The sequence below is a fragment of the Cavia porcellus genome, unplaced genomic scaffold (assembly GCF_034190915.1).
Source record: "Cavia porcellus strain 051 isolate PalLab524CR breed Dunkin Hartley unplaced genomic scaffold, mCavPor4.1 scaffold_22, whole genome shotgun sequence".
NCBI classification, from domain to species: domain Eukaryota; kingdom Metazoa; phylum Chordata; class Mammalia; order Rodentia; family Caviidae; genus Cavia; species Cavia porcellus.
The window spans coordinates 35,848,973-35,865,013 of NW_026947505.1; the positions used below are offsets into that span (position 1 = coordinate 35,848,973).

The window sequence follows — 16,041 nt, forward strand, 5'->3', positions numbered from 1 at the left end:
AATCTGGAGCTGGGTCTATCTATGTCTACCAGGTGGTACCTTGCGCAGGAAAGTAGGAAATTCCTAAAAATGGTAACAGGTTTTATATAAGAAAGATGACATAAAGATGGCTACCTTGCGGGTGCAGAGCAGAGTATCTGACACGTGGAGCGTTGCTAAGGTGCCTGGAAGGTTTAGGAATAAGTGCAGATGCATTTCCAGGAAGCTGACACCGCTCTCCATCACCCAGCAGATTCACCCTACCTGTCCTCTGCCTGTGCCCTGGAAAAGCCAGCCCTGCTGCAACAGCAAGTCCCTTAGTAGATGTTGGCCCCAGTTGTGGCATGCTCATGAGAAAAGAAGGCCCTGTCTGCTAAAAACTGATGCTGTTCTCCTGCTGGCAGATACCAACAACCAGAAGACATCAGTTACCTCCAGTTACTGGTTCCTCTATGACGCCTCTGCTTGGAAGTCCTAGGAAAAGCAATTCTTTCACTTCTGTGTTAGCAGCATGAGGCTCTGGAGACTTCACTGAAGATTCACTGCTTCCCTACCCAGAACTTTACTATCCAGAATGCAGCAGCAGGAGGAGGGGGTATGTCGAGCCCTTTGTACCTGGGAGGAGTGAGAAGCACTGGTCCTCTCTCAGGAGGGTTCTTAGCCAAGGTCCTCAACCAAAAACTTGAACAGAAGCCTTTGCAAGTTGTCTGGAATGAGAGGACTCTTCCCAGGGAATTTTAAGAAGGTAGTTTCTGCCTGCTCCCAAAACATTTCCTATAGGTGCATAACACCTTGTGTTAGGTAATTGATACATTCCCCAAAGCTGCAAATCGAGGGCTTGAAACTTTATTTTGTTTCAACATTGTTCCAATGTTCAGGGTGAACAATTTCAAAATCTCATAAGCAAAGTTCTATAAAGTTGCAGTTGACTGACATTTATAGAAGGAATCTTTCCAACACCTCCCTGATCTGCTTTCTTTGAGTTCCAGATACTTTCTCCAATGCTTAGGAGTTAATCATTACTGGGAATTCTGACAAGAATGTAACTTTCCTCTTCAAATTTTGTTTTTGTGTACAGACCTGTCCCACCTGAATGTGCCACACGGTTCCCCCAGTGAATGACCTGTCCAGCCCAGCTGGCTCATACCTCCTGGAGTTGTTAGAGTCAGACTAGTCTAGTAGACTCACGTGGGAAATTGATTTCAGTTGAGTAATAGCAAATAGTGGCAAGAAAATAAAACCAATCTTCTGATTTCATCTTTGAACTAAATCATAGACATCTTTAAAATCAAGATAATCATTCTTCTAGAAATGCTTGCACTTGTATGTGGCTTTGATAACAGTATTTATTTTAAACTCAAGGTCAGATGTGATTAATGATTATCACAAAAGAGATGTAGTTGGGAAAGATCTATAGGAAAACCATCTGTTTATTTAAGCCCAGAGAGATGGAATTTATTAAAAAGAAATATAATGGTCTCAGAGTTTGCCTTAGGATATGTCTGGCTCACCACTGTTCTGCTCTGGGCCTTCTACTGTGACCATCAGTAGATTCGGACTGAATAAATGAGTGGTGGTCAGATATTCTCCAAGGAATGGACCAGAAACTTCAGCCCAGCATTACACAGGGCCAAACACAACAAAGTGGCTCATTCTAACAAGTCAGTGTGGACGGGATTGTGCATTTAACCCTATTTCCACATGTTGGGGAAGGAGCTATAGTATAATAATGACCATACAAACTCAAAACCTGAGCAATCTGATGTGGTATCTGACAAGCTAGGCCTTGATAGTTTGGGCTGTGGAGGTCTAATACTTCTCCACCCATGGTATTGGTGTCAAAGGGTTATTTCTTCCTTTAGCTGTTTAAGATGTGGAACAAAATAATTTGAATTCCTTGTGGGTGTGACATTTTTCCTAAACAGATTGAATCTTAAATTTAGATGTTGTTACAGAATAACATGGAGGAGGAAATAGCAGTGTTGTCTGAAATCAATTAAGTCTAAGACCGAGTATACCAGGATAATGAATTATTGTGCATTAAGCAACACTATTTATCAATGGGCTAGATTGTAAGCACAAATCTAGGGAGTATGTGTAGGAGGTATAAAGAACTCAGGGTGGAAATAAATCCTTAGGGAAGAGGAACACACCCAACATAAGCAACTACAGAGAGTCAATTATGTCCCTCATTTTTCTGGCCAAGCACAGTAGAGGCAGAAAGGTCCTAGACTTTTGGAAAGCTCTCTCTAATAGGGGTTCTAACCCCAAAGGCAAAAGAAAAGAAGCTATTCCAAGAATAATTTGGAGAGCAAAAGCATTTGCATGAAGTGCCTAACACTTGAAAATAAAAACTTAAATAAGTTTTTAAAATAAAACAAAAACTTAAATAAGGATTTATTTGTTGCATTGTGCTATACAGACAAAACCTGGAATCATTTTCAAGAGAAGCAGTTGGGGTACCCATACTTACAATGTGCCTTGAAGAGTGGGAGGCTCTGGAAATTGAATGACAGAAGCTTAAGTTATTCTATTGTGCAATGATAGTGATAGTTATTGTAACAGCATTTATTAAATTCAGTGGTTCAGGTATTTTCCCATGCATTCATTCATTCCATCGTGCAAGATAATCTTGCAAAATAGGTTAAAATTTTTATTAATATTATTTCATTAATTAACTTTTTCCTGGATTATATATGCACATGACACAACGTTTGAAAAGAACAAAAGCAATTTCAGTGAGCAAGTGTGGGAATACCATTGCATCCCCTCTTCCCCCTGGGGCAGCAGCTGCTAGTGATGCTTCAATGTACTTCTTTCCGGATGTAATATCTTATAAGAAATGCATATAAGTGCTAACAGACTTTCCTCTTGTTTCCTACTTTGTACTTAATGATATGTCTTTCATCTATACCAAATAGCATTCCATACCTTGGAGATTGGTCCCAGTCTGGACATATGGACCTACTTCATTTATTTTAATGATTGCATAGAATTTCCTTACATAAATGAGGCATAATTTATTCTGACTCATTTATATAATAAAAGGCTCTTGGACTGTTGCCGGTCCTCTGCTTCTAAAACTACTTCAGTGGAGAATCATGATTTCACACAAGTGAGTTGGCCAGCTTTGCAAAACAGGTCCTGCAACTCCCAAGACCCGAGGCTAGAGCCTTCCATTCTCAGCTCCACTCTAGAATGAGGGTAGGATTTCTGCACAGGCAATGCAGGCTAGAAGCAGGAGCAGTCGTCTTCTCTTAGATAAGGCTTTATTACAATTTGTAAAAGTATAAAACGTTACCTTCTTTTCACTAATTTTTGGCAATATAATTTTTAATGTACTTTTTATGCTATTATTAATGGTCTTATTCTTAGGTAGAGAATATTTAATTTCTCAATTTTAATTTCTAACATGGTAAATATCAATAGATAGAGGGGCAAAAAGCCCTTTGTCTTCTTCAGTAATTTTGAGGGTGTTCAGTGCTCCTGAAACCAGGAAGTTTGAAAGTTACTGCCAGGGTTGACAATATTAGAGATAGAACTGGTAGGTAAAAGTGATGTGCATTTGTAGCTTGAAAGAGTCTTTTCTTGTAATTTCTATCAGCTGCTTCCTACCAGCACTGGATAAGATACCTATTTCCTCTTGAAAAATAGCAGTAGTCTTGATCAGTTTGCTAACCTGATATAGTTGGAAATAATTTTTCACTGTAGTTTAAATTTGCATTTCTCTCACTTTGCATAAGCTTGAGAATATGCTGATATAGTTGAGAGTCCATGACATTTTCTTTATAGCAAACTCTGTGTACATATTGTTTGCCATTTTCTTATTTGCTGACTTACTGATTTCTGGGTGTTCTCTATCTGTAGCCTATCATCTGCAAATTCTCTGCAAACTCCTCCTGGCTTGGCTCTGTTCCTGGACCTCTTATCCTGTTTGTTGTTCTCCGTGACTGGTCGAAGAAGAATTTCTGGCTATTTGAACTCTAATTGATCTGGCTGCCTTGCTGAAACCGGAGTGCATTCCCAAGGGAGAGTTTAATAAAAACCCAAAACTAGAGGAGAAGCTCAAGCTTTGTAAGGGAGGAGCTACAGAAACTCTGAAATTTCATACGTATCTCAGAGATCAACCCCAGATCCCAGGGCAGCACAGCCAAGAGGGCCTGGGTGCCACCACTGGTTTACACGCAAGCCTCCTGTGCAAATGGTTAGATTCATACCACTAAGTAAAGAGCATCAGTGACCTACTGAGCAAGACAACTACAAGGGGCAAGACAACCCTCTGAAAATTAAAAGTGGAATATGGAACCTTGAGTAAACCTGATAGTCTTATATTACACGTGAAAAAAACTGGAGCCAGAAAGATAATATTGCCCAAGGATACCAAGATAAAATACTAGAATCAAAATTTTGCTCTAATTCTTTCTACCACTTTATGCCTTGAAAAGGTTTGTTAGGGACTTTAAAGTCACTATTAAATATTCCTATGGGAGATGTGCTTCTGCCTCTGTCATTTGCATTGTTTTTTATCAATCCTCTTTTTCTTCACAGTTGCTTTCAGCAATACTGTCTCACATCGAGGCAGCCAGCTGACTTCTCAAAAGGCGTGAGGACGCTGGATTTTTTTTTAAAATCCGGGATATGTGGCTTTCACAGAGGAGGACAGCTGGCAAATAGCTGACAAAGGACCACCTTGGGCAATTCTAGGTGATTCATTCAAGAGCGGTACTTTTTCTTTTTCAGTTTGACATCTTTAGTGTAGCAACATGTCTTAAAATCAGTTACAGTTGCAGTCGGCCCATGACTGTGACATGCTTTTGGCAGCACAGGCAAGAATCTGAGTGGTAATGAAATTGAGAATGAGTCAGGTGGTGCTGGTTTCAGCAGCACATGTTCTAAAACATGTTCTAAAACTAAGAAAATCAGCACAGCCCCTGTGCAGGAATGACAGGCCAATTCATGAAGCGTTCTGTGTTTTTGGAAATAAAACACATCCACATAGTAGAAGTGGAATTCCTATTACCATTGTTTGCAGATGACATGATCTTGTATCTGGAACACCCTCAAAGGCTTCCTCACAGAAACTAACAAAACTAATGAAGTCACCAGGCTCTTAGTATGAAACACAGCTAAGTTAGATAAAATATTATAGGAAGCCAGACAGCGCTAGGTCTTCAAGGGAACCAGTGCAGAGGGTAAAAAAACATTGTAACCCTGGCTGGAGGAGCATCCATTGAAGGCCAGTTCTCAAGATAAAAACAGAATGATTAGGCTTGCATTCCTCCCCAAGGAATAATCAATATATCATAATTGGTATTACCCGGTTCAGTAAAGTCTAGACATCAGTCACCCAAGTAGGTAGCCAGGACCTCCCAATTCATCCCTTCCTAGGGATTTTGTTCTTTCCATGTACACTTGCTATGTGACCTGCTTCCCCGTTACATCAATACTTCCTAGACGGCAATACTTATAATCTTACTGGTTGATCATAGTTTTAACCATGTTGTGCCCACCTCATGATTTTGTACTCATCTTGTGATTTTGCTTAAGAAGTGGGCTCATTGGCAACACATTTTGGGGTCCCCTCCTACCTCCCAGGAGCTATTTCTCTCAATAAATATTTCCTATTCTTAATCTCTTTTGTTCCTCAGAATTCATTTTTTAATTTTGCAGTACATGACCTCCGTGTATCTGACATCTAGCAAGTTTATTTCCCCTATATCATTAGAGCATGAAATCAACATGAAAATCAGTAGCATTACTATATTATAGAAGCAATTTTTCTGAATAAGAAATCAAGAAAGAAATCCAATTTATAATAACTACTGAAAGAAAATTCTCTAAGAGTAAATTTATCTGAAAACGTGAAAGATCTTTACAATAAGAAACTGAAATACAAGAAACTGAAACAACTTCACCCACAAAAGATCCTCATGGTCATAGACTGAACAAATATTGTTCAAATGACCTTACTTCCCAAACAATCTGAAAATTCAATGCAATCCTTATCAAAATACTAATGACATTCTTTACAGAACCAGAAGATAATCCTAATTATTTTTTCAGTACTGGGAATTGAATTGACTTACATTCACAGTCTTTTTTATTTTTTATTTTGAGACAGGGTCTTGCTAGGTCAGTAAGTTAGCCAGGCTGGGTTTGAATTTGAGATTCTCTTTCTTCAGGCTCCCAGAGCTGCGATTATAGATGTGCATCACTACAGCCACCTTTACCCACCTTTATCAAACCAAAAATTCTTACGGAATCATAAAATGAAACAAAATCTGAATAACCAACGTGATCTTGGGAGTGAAGGGAGGCAAAGCAGAAGTCATGTCAGAACTGGACTTCCTGATATGCTGTAATGCTTTTATAATCAATGCCTGATGCAACCAGACACACGCATTAATGGAACAGAATGGAGAAGCTAGAAGTGATCTTTGATGAAGGGGCTAAGAACTCAGAGAGGACAGTCTCTTCATTAAAGGACACTGGGAAAACTTTACATCACACGCAGGAAGATGAGACTATACCCCCTCTCTTGCCAGTTGCAAAAGTCACAAAATGGAAAAAGGAAACAAATATAAAATGTGAACCTATGAAATCTGTAGAGGAAAATGAAAAATGTTTGGGGACATTGGCGTAGGTAAAGCCTTTTAGGCTCAGATCTCAAGAGCAAAAATAGACAAGTGGGATTATATCAAACCAAAAATTTCTGCACTGCAACAAAACAATAGAGTGAAAAGACAATTTATACCAGCTGAGAAAATATCTACAAACTCTATATTTAATAAAAGTTAATATCCAGAACTACAAGGAACTAAAAAAACTCAATTGTGAGAAAAAAATCTGATTAAAAAAACCAGAGATATAAATAGATATTTCTTAGAACACGTAGGAGTGGCCAAAAGCAATAGGTACATGAAAAAATGCTCAATATTGCTTTTCAGCAAAATGCAAAGTAAACTGAGATATCATTTCCCTCTAGTTAGAATGACTATTTTTAATTTTTTGTCTTTGTTTTTGTTTTTTCAGTCTCACTATGTAGTTCAGGCTGGCCTTGAACTCACTATATAGCCCAGGCTGGCCTCCAACTCACAGTGATGACCTTCCTTGCTTCAACCTCCTGAGTGCAGGGATTGTAGACATGAGCTGCCATGCCTTGCAGAATAACTTTTATTAAAAGGACTATAGGCAACAATTCTTATTAAACTACCAACACCGATAAGAATATGGAAAAACAGAAACATTTGTATATGGCTGGTGGGAATGTAAATTAGGATAGCTGCCATAGAAAAATAGTATGGAGATCCCTCAAAAGTTAAAAATAGAACTGCAGCATGACTCAGCTATCCCACTACTGGGTATTTGTAAAGGAAATGAAATCTGTGTATCAAAGAGATAACTACACTCCCATATTCATTGCTATACCAAGGACAATATCCAAGAACTAAAATCAACCTAAGTGTCCATCAACTGAGGAATAGAGAAAGAAAATGTGATACTATTCAGTCATAGAAAGTGTAAAACCTGTCATTCTCAATAACATGAATGAACCCAGAGATCATTATGTTAAGTGAAGTCAACCAGACACAAAAAGACAAGTACCACATAATCTTTTTATTAGTCATTTTCCTGTCACTGGGACGTAATATTGGACACCCACAATTTAAAGAAGAAGAGGCTTATTTTGGCTTACAGTTCAGAACAGTGTTTGGCTGGGTTCAAGGCAGAAATGGCACAATGGTCGGATTTTTGGAGGAAAATTGATCAGCTTGTGGCAGCCAGGAATCAGAGAGAAAGGAGCAGGGTGACTCACCCTTCCAGGTCATGCCCGCCTCCTAACAGTGCTTTTGATGATTATGAACTCACCAGGGTACCAATCCATTGGGAAGTGTGGTGATCCCATGATCCCATCACCCTCCAAGAGCCTCGTCTCTGAACATATGAAACATTTGGGGGACATCTAGACTGTGACATCTCACTCACATGTAGACCTACAGATATTGATCTCCTAGCACTTGAGAGTAGAGTGGGGGTTACCAGAAGCTAGGAGAACAGAGGGGAGAGAGAAGGCTGGGAAGAGGCACGGTTAGATGGCAGAAAGGAGACCTGCCCTGCTACTCACGATAGTAGGGTTATCATAGGTAAAAATAATGTACTGGGTTCAAGAAACCCAGAAGAAAGGATTTTGAATGTTTTCATTACAAAGAAGGGATAGATTTGAGATAGATATAACCCTGATCTGAAAATTACATATAAAACATTATTGCATCTGAGCATTATATAAAAACATCAGATGGCATCCCATAAATACATACAATTTTTATGTGCCAATTTAAAAAAAGAACAAAAGAAAAACAGAAGAAGTTGGATGGATAGCACAGACGCTTGTTACCCAGTTCTGTGGCTACATTTCCACAATCGTTGATTTCTATCCACTCAATAACTTGAACCATTTGAGGGATTGATGAGTTTAGTTGTTTTGTGGACTCTTTCTTGCAACTCTATTAAAACACTAGCATCACACCTTGAGCCACAATGTTAAGAGAAATAAATCTGACACAATCATAAGAATCACATGGTTTCTGTTATATGAGAAACCTAAAGTTTAAATAATTTAAAGAGCAAATAAAAAATAGGGAAATATAGCTTTCATAAAGGGAAAGGGAACCGAGAGCTCAAGGGTGTGGGAGGGAAGAGCAAGGGGGAATAAAGAGAGTTACGGTCCATGATGTACATATATGATACATCAACTCCCCACACTAATGCAATCATGTCCAGCCTGTGAACTAACAAACATTAAAAATCGGCATCAGAATGTGTAGAATGGATGTTGGTAGCTTACACACACAATGGGAGATAACAGTGGTGCCCATTTCAAGTAGATGCCTGTTCACCACCTTATCCTGGCTCAGAGGCTGGCCCTGGGAGAGGACACACACAGAGGCAGCTGGCCAGGGAGCTGAGAAGTTGTGAAAGCATCGTAACAGTAATATTTTTTCTCATTTCCATGCATAAAAGAAACACATGGTAAACATCTATGACTACATAAAAGACGTTTTAGTAAATACTCAATTCTATGTCATAAGAATTCAGTGTGTAATAGTAGTTGGCAGTGTATTTCTCCTTTCTTGTGGCACAAAAAATAAATGGTGAGTTTTATGCAAAAGGAGGACAGCTACTACAGAAGAAACTGTGGTTAGGATTTTAAGAAATCACAAGGGGGTGTTCATGATTCTTTGCCCACTTGGCTGTTAATCCACCTCTTCCCTGGCCAGCTATATTACTTGAGGACATGTATGTGACTGTAATAAGATCAAATTGTTACCTGATGATTTTTAAGTAGTAGATCAGACAGAGTGGATCTTGAATTGTAAGTGGAAAAAGGGCCTGAGAACTGTGTAATGTAGGGGTTATGTAACTCCAACAGCTTCATCTGGGGTTCATAATAAATAAATCAACTCTAAAGAAATACGTTCCATTTCTAGCACTATTTTTAAAACTGATTATACAGGATGGATTTAAATGGTCTCATCACTCCCCTCATAAAATAATTGCTTTTAAGAACATACATCCATCTGACTTCTATTTCTTCAGACCCATTTAATGAATCAAAGTTCTTGGGTAAACATTTTAAAGTTGTTAACAGTCATCTTTATTTCATTTGTACTAATAGTTGTTGATGTTACTGTGGTTTTCATCGTTCTGAAAAATAAACCTACATCCTCAGTAAACTACACACAGCTGAAGGTCCTGCCCCATGCCAGCTGACATTCGTGTTACAGGAGCGCCTTGTTCTGCAGATACAAACCCCCCCCCCATCCTCAAGTTTTCTAATTGAGTATTTACAATGCAATGAGGTACTGCCCCAAAGAACTTGCAAAGGATTCTTTTAAAAGGCAAATGCTTTTTAAAAATATGAATTTAATTACCAACTCTTAATTCACCAGTGGTTCCCTTTGATGTTTATTTCTTAAAACAGGGGCATAACTGCGTTAGACTTTTTTCCCCATATATTTCCATTTTCAAATGCTTCCACAGAGCAACTGAAGCATCACAACTGCCATGTTGTGAGTGTAGTGTCCAAGCCACAAGACTGACATGTCTGAGGCCTGGTCTGAAAACCAGCCAGAGATCTGAAATCCTGGAAGCCTGAGATGTCGCCTGCACTCACATAGCAGCAGCCCCTGTTGTCTCTCTAGTGACTATCAAGATTTCTGCAGAGCATTTGTCACCTCAGTGCACTGAGGATTCTACAGTTGGGGCTGAGTGAGTCCCACTATCCTATTAAATTTTTGCTCACACTCTGAGGCTTTAGGAATGGAATATTAAGTTCTTATTACCAAACAGTATGCAAAGAAGGTATTTTAATAGAGATTCCTCTAACCCATAGCTTCTGTGCCCTTGCTCAGGCATATCTTTCCTGCTGGCACTCCTTGTCAAAAGTCTTCCTTGTCCAGGTAGATCCATGTCTCTGCAGAAGGAGGTCTGAGTTTGCTGGTTGATTCATCAGACTGCAGCTAACCAAGGACTGATGGCCCATCCTGTCAGAGGGGTGGCATTTCCCCATTTTTTAAAAATGTTAAAAAAGTACCTTGCAGTCTCCTGTATCAGATTCCCCAGGACAGATCCATTACCCTCATCTTTTAGATAAACATCAGAAGCATAACCGAGAAAGGCAGGATCACTGCAGCTAAGAGTCCTTTCCAAACAATGTCTCTGAGATCAGGAGTTTTTTCTACTCAACAGTCCAGTTGACATAAAATCCACACCAGCAGAAAGAAAGTACAAGACTTTTTAAAAAAAAATACTGAATAGTGATACTTACTGTGATAAGCTGCCTCATCAACTGAGAGAAGCTCCTGTGTGTGGTTTGTTCAAATATCTTCAGACTCAGTGCTAAGCTGGAGATATGCCTTCTGAAAGTTTATTAAAATGAATTGCACATACCTTATAGATCTAGAGAAATCACTCCTAAATTTCATCTGGAACCAGAAGAGACCTAGAATCGCAAAGGCAATTCTAAGCAGCAAAGACAAAGCAGGAGGCATCACAATCCCTGACTTGAAGTTATACTACAAAGCAACAGTAGTAAAATCAACATGGTATTGGAATCAAAACAGAGCTGAAGATCAGTGGAATAGATTAGAAGATACAACCACAACTACGAACACACTCAACCACCTTATTTTTGATAAAGGAGCCAAGCAGGTTCACTGGAAGAACGACAGTCTCTTTAATAAATGGTGCTGGAAAAACTGGCTCTCCATTTGCCGAAAACTAAAGCTAGACCCATGTCTATCACCATGTACTAAATTAAAATCTAAATGGGTCAAAGATCTGAATATTAAAACAGAAACACTAAATCTATTGGAAGACAAAATAGGTAGAAACCTTGGAGACATAGGAGTAGGTAAAGAATTCATGAACAGGACTCAAACCGCACGGGAAATACTTCCCAGAATCAATAACTGGGACCACTTCTTATTAAAAAGTTTCTGCATGTCAAAAGAAATCTCCAGCATAGTGAAAAGAAAACCCACAAACTGGGAAAAGATTTTAGTGAACTCTCTCTCAGACAAGGGCCTCTTGTCTAAAACATATAAAGAATTAAAGAAACTCAGACCTCCGAAATTCAAAGATCCAATCCAAAAATGGGCATCTGAGATGAATATGCAATTCTCAGATGAAGAAATGCAAATGGCAAATAAATACATGAAAAAATGCTCATCATCATTGGTCATTAGAGAAATGCAAATTAAAACCACACTGAGATACCATCTCACTCCTGAAAGAATGGCCAGGATCAAGAAAACTGACAACAAATGCTGGAGAGGCTGTGGGGAAAAAGGAACTCTCCTGCACTGCTGGTGGGAGTGTAGACTGGTACAGCCTTTGTGGAGATCTGTCTGGAGATTTCTCAAAAAGTTGGGACTGGAAATCCCATTTATTCCAGCTATTCCACTTCTAGGCATATTCCCAGAAGAACTGAAAGCATCATACCACAGTGATATATGTGCACCTATGTTTATAGCAGCACAATTTGTAATCGCCAGATCTTGGAAACAACCCAAGTGCCCATCAACTGAGGAATGGATAAAAAAGTTGTGGTATTTCTATACAATGGAGTATTATTCAGCTATAAAGAAGGATCACATTGAGATATTTATCAATAAATGGGTGCAGCTTGAGACCATACTCATTAGTGAAATAAATCAATCTTGCATGTGTGAATACCGAATAGTTTCCCTAATGTAAATAATGATTCAAATATATAAAAATATGTGGTAATCATGATTCCCCATTAGGTGGCCTTGAAGCCTTATAAAGTTTTCACTCATTAATTAGAAAGGCTTTATTCTTGGCTTCTTGATATGAAAATATTTGAAGCTAGAGTATATGAAGTTTTATCCAAATATTTCAAGGAAAAAGACACTATGGTAACTACTATTAAGTCAGGTTATATGGTGGTGAAGTACTAGGTTGTTGAAACAGTCATGCTGTGACCTCTATTGTTATATTGTTATGTCCTGTTTTATCTCAATCTCCCCCTTATTGTTTCAAAAAAAAATTATTTAGTCATTTCTTATGTTTGTCTTAATTAAAGAAAAAATTCAAAAAAATTAGGATATATAAATAGTAACTCTTTTCGATTTCCTATTAACTTGTTTTGAAGTCCTGTAGTACTCCCACGATCTTGTTTTGACTGATTAGACTCTGTTCCATTCTATATGATAGTATCAAGTTTGAAGACATAGGCAACTACTTTGAAGACAATAAGATTCACTAAGATACCCATTCTGGTTTGACTATTGTCCCCTTTGGAAGTCCTGTAATGTTTACAATGCCTAAGTTTTATTGGTCTTGTTCTCTACTGTTTTGTCCAACTTTATAATATCTAATAAGATAGACAATTCTTTTTAAGGAAACAAGGGACAACGTTGATAACCATTGTTGATAAACTTGTACTCTGTTCTACACCATGTGCTATGTCTATCCTTGGTATTGACTGACAGCTTTGTTTTGCCATATTTGACTGTATTCTTCCCCCCCCCCAAAGAAAGTAATAAGCACTAAGGAGTAATAAAATCCAAGATGTGTAAATTTTGTTGTAAAAAAGAGAGGGAAAAAAAAAAAGAAAAAGAGCTCTAACGAAAATCAATGTTTTTGGAACATTGAACACAGCTGTTTGCAGTCTCCCTGTTTGAATGTCCACCTTGTGTTCTTTGATACTGTGATTTGAGGAACTATTTTCAAGAAGATAGTGTGTAATCTACTAGCAGGTGATTTCTTACTGTTATGTTTTTTTGTTTTGTTTTGTTTTGTTTTGTTTTGTTTTGTTTTGTTTTGTAGTTCTGTATTGCGTGTACCCTTACGCCGCTTTGGTTTGTTTTGTGTTTTTCTCTTTTTCCTCTTAAATAAAAAAAAAATAAAATAAAATAAAATGAATTGCATTTTAGAGACTATGGTGTAGCTTCCAAACCATAAATCTCTGAGATTGGAATTAGTTTGCTATTAGTCTTACAGTATTTAATGAATTCTAATTGATCAACAATTAGTAGTTTGTGTAGCATAAATTTGTTTGGAAACAAAATCAATCATGCAAAGCAGCCAATTTTCTGATTTTGTGTAACAAAAATAGGAGCAAAAAATTATAGAAACTACAGTCAGTGTATTTCTGAAGAGTCAAATTGAATCCAGCTAAACAGACCAATGAAACTATTTATTGCAGATTCTTTCATCTGGTGTTTTATGCATGATAGGTAGAGGATTTATTTTTAAAAAGACAAGTAATATGTGGACCAGATTCTTACATCAAAGACATTCTAAGTCTCCACAGATGGTGCCTGGAGAAAGTAATCTACTGGGATCTACTGGCTCAGAAGTGGCCAGTGGCCCCTGAAACAGAGGACCGCCTAAAGAGCAGACGGAGGACACCAGGGATTTCCTGGCAAAGTCAGTTCCCCTCCTCTTTTATCCCATGGCTTCCAGACAACAGTAGGCAATTTAAAGAATTACAATGCTTTTAAGGAAATGTTTGAGGTAATAGGACATAAATTGTCTTTAAAAAATTCTCAGCATAAATTGGGGACAACGTTTAAGAGCTGACATTTAGTGGAGACTTCCAGGTACTGGCCCTTTTGAGAGAGTTGAAGGGGCGATGTGGGTTGGCCACTCAGAGGACCTTCACATGGGAGGCAGATCTGGGCTTGCAGTGTGAAAATAGAAAGAAGGGTAGTGCTGTGAACTGGGAAGTGGGGCTGGGGCTGGGCTTGGTGAGATCCTGAACGAAACCCAGAAACCAGGATGAGGCACCGAACAAGACCATCATGTCTGTGCCTTAGGTAATGCTGGAAGTGGTGGTTGCCCCACATTGATCCATCAATTCAGTACTAGCCAAATGCAAATTCCAATAGGAATAGTTATACACACAGGGAGAAAAAACATATTTATTAGGAAACAATTGTAATTAAGGCAGTTATTGATGGCGTACAAAAACATATCATTTGTATCAGTGTAGAAAGTACAGAAATAGGCTCACACAAAGGTGGGGCTTAGCAGAGGGCGGAGGAACCATGGGTCATCAGAGGGAGGAGAAAAATTGTCAGTGGAGCCAGGAAAAAGGATTATCTGTCTGGAAAAATGATAAGTGGGTGTTCCTAACTTTACATCACACTCAAAACAAATCCCCAGGGCCTTAGAACTCATATGTTAAAAGCAACCTCTTAAAAACCTTTAGTAGAAATATAGGGCTGTTCTTTCTGTCCTTAGACTAAGGAAGGGATTGTTAAATAAAACTCAAGGTGCTGATCACCGTAAAAGTGTAATATATCATTATAGTCCAAGGAGGAATTCTATTCGTCATAAGACAGCACAAAGAAACTGAAAACATCAACTAAAAACTAAGAGAAAATATCCTCAGTGTATTTAAAGCAGAAAGAATTTGTATCAAGATCGCATTAAGAACTCCTAAAATCAATAAAAAAAAATTATAAACCACTCAGTGAAAAATTTGGCTAAAATTCTGTCAGGCACTTCAGAGAAGAGGCACAAGTATGCTGCAGAGAAATTGAGAGATTGTTAGCCTTGTTAGTAATCAGAGAAATGCAAATTACTTTCTGATTCAGTAGGTCCAGAGTGGGACTCAGGAATTTGCATTTGTAATGAGTTTCACATCCCCAGATGCTCCTGCATGGAGACTAAACTTTGATTAACTACTGGTTTGAAGAATAGTTTTAAAAATAAAGGTCAAAAGCTAACAAATTTAAACAGCATATTGCTTAGACTTACACATACTAACAAATCCTCATGATTAATAAAATAAAATAAAATATCGTCGTGAGAGTACTGAACACAGGACTGGTAATGACCACTTGCCTGGCAGGTGAGTGTCTCTAGCTGAGAGTGTCAGGGTAGTGGGCACAGGAAAAGTGCCCAGACCACAGCTACCACATTCTAGTGCTTGGGTTGTGAGTCTTGGATTTTCACTATACTATGAAATAAATAACTGAACAAATTAATAAAATAAAATATATAAAAATGAGAAGGCCAAGTACGGAGAAAGGAAGGGAGTCTGTCATGAATGGAGGACAATGATTCATTTAATTATGTGAACTTGAAATCCACGAAAAATCTATGAAACAAAGTAAAATAAGTTGATGCTGTTAAATTCAGCCCCCTTACTTGAATGATAAAATCTGGCCCAAAGCAGCCTCCATATATAGTGAACTGAAACCTAGCTTGATGTGCAAGCAAGTTGTAATCAAGCCTAAAGGAACACACTGGTAAACAAGCAACAGAGCTTCAACCAATTGCAACAACCAATTCTTCAACCAATCCTAGGCTAGAAGTTGCCAAATTATGCCCAAATAAGGCAAAGAGGGAGCCTCACCAGTCAAGTAAACTCTATGGCACTTCTTGTTTCTGGTTCTAAATCCAGCTTACCTTGTTCCTGTGGCACTTTGAAGCAGTGTTTTTATGAGTTTCTGTCCAGTTCTAGCATCTTTTTCTTTCTCAAATAAATTTGAATACATTTAACTAGTCTCAGATTTGTTTGTTTGT

At 38.3% G+C, this 16,041-nt stretch overlaps 1 non-coding gene across 1 annotated transcript; it reads left to right on the top strand.

Annotated features, from left to right (window-relative positions):
- The first annotated feature begins 4,847 nt into the window (after positions 1-4,847).
- LOC111755807 (U6 spliceosomal RNA) lies at positions 4,848-4,955 on the top strand. Its single transcript, XR_002790359.1, has one exon. It is a non-coding gene; the product is annotated as a U6 spliceosomal RNA (small nuclear RNA).
- The last annotated feature ends 11,086 nt before the right edge of the window (positions 4,956-16,041 follow it).